Genomic DNA, 4,552 nt, shown 5'->3' on the forward strand with positions numbered 1-4,552 from the left:
AGCTCAAATCTTCTCCTCCATCCATAAACGGCCCTGTGTTTTGATATCATGGTTGTGTTGCTCTGCTCCAAGGGTTGGGAGACATGCTTTCCTGCGCACCGTGGGACTTGGTACAAGTGGATGCTACAAAGAGTAGGGATCCATTCCTGTGATAGGATGATCAAATCTCATATAACCTCAATAATCCAGGGAACAGCAAGAGTACCAAGCCCCATGTGAGCACTGTAGTGATACGGAAATTGAGTGAAATGCTCAGGCAAACCACAGGACCTACCCATTCAGGAGGTCCTCACTACAGCTTCTGTCTAGCGGTCCCTTATGCTGGGAGCTATGAATGTGTTGTGGATTTAAGTCTTAAAACCATGAAGCCACATAGGAGCTGGAATCCTTACTTACACGGGAGGAAATGAAGCATGGAAGAATTAAGTTAATTGGGCTGAGGAGAAGGCTCAGTGAGGTAGAGTGCTTACTACGCAAGTGGGAACACCCAAGAGCAGACCCCCAGAGCACAGAGAAAACTGGGCACAGCCCATATCTGAAATCCCAGCACCCCTACATCCAGATGGGAAGCAGGGACAGGAGAGTCCATGGAAGTTCATGGGCCAGCTAGATGAGCTTATGGCAAACAACAGGAGAGCCTGTCTCAAACAAAAGGGAAGGCAAGAACTGATTCCTGAAGATGTCCTCTGACCTCCACTGGAGCACTATGGCACAAGGAACACAGCCCTTGTCAAGCACGCACACACACACATACAACTCAATCAATCAATATGTAGTAAAATTTTAATATAAAATTTAAAATGAACAATTTCTGACTTGTTAAATGTCAAAGGATAGAGTTTAGGTTTCTAGTCCAACAGGTAAAACGCTTAAGGATATTAGACATTATTAGGTACATAGATATATAATCACCCTAATGACTTCAAACTCAACAGTTTTTGTCAGGTCTCTGTGAGCTGAGTTCTCATAATGCGAAAGACAGGCAGCTCTCTCAGAACCAGAACAACCCAGAACATTCACCCTAGAACAAAACGCTGATGGAAAGCAGCCCCAGATAAACAAACAAAACAAAACAAAGAAACAAAAACCCAGCCTGCACTGGAACCCACAGCCTGGAGCTTTAGTAAGCTCAGCTTGTATCTGAGAACTGAGCATTCCAGTGTGAGCCGGCCACAGGAGTTCTGATCATTTTGATTGGTTTTCCCTCCAGGAAGTCCTCCAAGTCCACACAGGGACCATCAAAGGAAAGTCCCTTTGGGCTTCAGGCAAAAGGAAGAAAGTGAGCTGCTGAGGTCTGCCCGCAGGAGGAAGTGTTTTACAAGAAGAAAAAGGAAAAAAAAAAAAAAAAAAAAAAACCTAACCTGTGTGGTTTTCGGAGTCTCACAAACCTGAGGGAAGGGGGTCTAAGTCTTAAGCCTGCTTCCTCTGCTGTTCTTTTCCATAGAAGGAAACCAAACAAATCCCAGACGTTGGATGGAGTCCATGATGAGGTCAGAAGGTTAGGAACAGAGGTGGGTCTTAGCTGCAGGATGGGATGCTGGCCTTCCCTACACACCTGGGCACAGGATGAAATGCTTGCTCCCTGTCAGGGTGGAATGCAGGCTGAACACCACATGAAAGAAAACACACCGCTATGTAATATGCTTTCCTAGTTTCAAACCTGTCTCTCGTCTTTCTTTTCTCTGTGGCTAAGTTCACAAAAAATGTAAGTGACAATGAACACCCTAAAATGAAGCCCGTGACTTCAGAATAAATGGACTAGCCATGTTGGCTGGGATGTCTGTAGAATCTGAGGCAGGGCAGGTATCTGTTTAAGGGGTTCCTTAATCTAGCTGTGTGGTGTCTTTATTTGTGGGGCCATTATGATAAACTGATTTTTAAAAATAAAAAATTAAGGCCAATTCCTTTGACTCAGTCTAGTAATAATAATAATAAATAATAATAATAATAATAATAATAATACAGTAACTGCAAGGCAAGCATCAGCGAGACTGGGCCAGCTTCGTGTGCAAAGTCAGATACAGTGAGGATGTTGGGCTTACAAAAGTAGGGTCTTTTACAAACTGTGATAAGTATGCTAAGAACTTTAGTGGAAACAGACAGTGTATAAGGACAGATGGATATAATGAGAAATAAAAACATTACAAAACGAAATAAGAAAGGTCAAAGAAGCAATGAGAGAAAAGAGAAAAAGGTGAAGCATCTTTTCCCGGGACTCCTGAGGGCAGTGGCCGCTGCCAGGGACGACACAGACACCCTCAACCCTAACAGCAGAGAGGAAAAGATGAAAACTGAAAAAAACATCCAAAGACTGTGTGTCAAGTACAAAAAGTCCACCGTGAGCATAAGGGAGCCCCAGAGGAGGGGGTTAAGGAAGAGGAGGTGGAGAGAAGGGAGTCGAGGGCAGAGGAGGAAAGTTAAGACTTTCTGATCAAACTTCTCAAAATCAAAGAAAGCCAAGGGGGCAGGAATGGGGAGGGCAAAGAGACACTTCACCATGAGAGAAATAAAAGCTAAGAATTACATCTGTCTTCTTCTCAGAAAATGCATATGATGATTTAATTGTGAATTGTGCCCCCAACGAGTATATGTGTTAAATGTTGGTCCCCACCTGGCAGTGCTGTCTTGGGAGATGATGGGAACCTTAAAGGTCAGGACTCGGCTGAAGGAAGTGGGTCATGGGCAGGCACGTGATGCTGAACTTTGCCTGATCCTGGATCCCTTTCTCTCTCCCACAACATGTGCCCACCACTGTCATGTTACATTCTGCCTCACCTTACGTCCAAACCTATGGAGCCAGGAGACAGCCAACCACAAACTAAAATGACTGAAACCAGAGCCAGAATGAGCCATTTCTCCTCGTGGTCCTTTATTGGGCATTTTGTCACAGCACTGAAAATCTGACTGGTATATTATGCAGCCTAAAAAAAAAAAACTGTTGGCTTTGCAGACGCCACTGTCGCTTTTCGCCGCTTGCTGCAGCCATGGTCAACCCCACCGTGTTCTTCGACATCGCGGCGGATGACGAGGCCTCGGGCCGCATCTCCTTCAAGCTGTTTGCAGACAAAGTTCCAAAGACAGCAGAAAACTTTCGAGCTCTGAGCACTGGAGAGAAAGGATTTGGCTATAAGGGTTCCTCCTTTCACAGAATTATTCCAGGATTCATGTGCCAGGGTGGTGACGTCACACACCACATGGCACTGGCGGCAGATCCATCTACGGAGAGAAATCTGAGGATGAGAACTTCATCCTGAAGCATACAGTCCTGGCATCTTGTCCATGGCAAATGCTGGACCAAACACAAACGGTTCCCAGTTTTTTATCTGCACTGCCAAGACTGAATGGCTGGATGGCAAGCATGTGGTCTTCGGGAAGGTGAAAGAAGGCATGAACATTGTGGAAGCCATGGAGCGTTTTGGGTCCAGGAATGGCAAGACCAGCAAGAAGATCACCATTTCCGACTGTGGACAACTCTAATTTCTTTTGACTTGCGGGCATTTTACCCATCAAACCATTCCTTCTGTAGCTCAGGAGAGCGTCCCTACCCCATCTGCTCGCAATGTCCTGTAATCTCTGCTCTCACTGAAGTTCTTTGGGTTCCATATTTTCCTCATTCCCCTTCAAGTCTAGCTGGATTGCAAAGTTAAGTTTATGATTATGAATAAAAACTAAATAAGAAAAAAAAAACTGTTTACGTGGCTGAAAGGGAAGAAAACCACTAATCTACAGTTCTGTATGGAGTCATCCTTCAAAGGAGAAGAAATAACAAAGTTTTCCCACAAAGACTGAAGGCGTTTTTTGCCAGTGTATGTCTTCATGAAGGTTTAAACAAACTTTTCAAAAAAGAAGGAAAATTATATGGGCAAGAAACTTACATCTGCATCATGAAAGGAAAATTTGGAGGGAAAAAAATAGGTAAAGGTGAAATAAAAACTGGCTTCCTCAACTCCCATTTGTTTGTGTGTATGTATCTGTAACTTATTAGCGTGTGCATCAGCATGTCACATGGTTCCGTACAGCTCTACGTCATAGAGTGAATGGCAGCCACGGTGCAATGGACAGGAAAGGGAACCAGGTGCATACACAGCCCAGGAAGCAGTAAAGCGTTATTAGAAAGTAGACTACAAAATTAAACCCTGCAAACTTTCAGAAAACCCTGCTAAAACATATGCATGGCCCACAAAAAAGGAGAGAAAAATGGAATCATATAAAATGCTCAAATAAAACTGCAAATGGTAGGGAAAACATGGGAGAGAAAGCACAGAAGGAATGAGAGCAGCAGACAGAAACGTAAAAGACAGAATATCTATCTAAGTTTACCAAGGAAGGGGCAACAGCCATCAGAAGAAACTGGTTTTAAATATAAAGACAAGCACTGAAAGTAAAGGGACGAGGAAGAGACAGCACCCAGACCAAAAGGAAATGAGATGAGCTGCACTGCTTTCACACAGAGCCGACTTCAAGGCGAGAACAGTTGGCTGGGATCAAGAAGGGGATTATAAATGGTGTGCCCAAAGCCCCATGAAGCCCTAAGCAACTGTATCATATATGC

At 44.2% G+C, this 4,552-nt stretch overlaps 1 pseudogene; it reads left to right on the forward strand.

Annotated features, from left to right (window-relative positions):
- On the forward strand, nt 2,942–3,679 carry Gm4828 (predicted gene 4828; annotated as a pseudogene).

Source organism: Mus musculus, chromosome 17 (assembly GCF_000001635.26).
Source record: "Mus musculus strain C57BL/6J chromosome 17, GRCm38.p6 C57BL/6J".
NCBI lineage: Eukaryota > Metazoa > Chordata > Mammalia > Rodentia > Muridae > Mus > Mus musculus.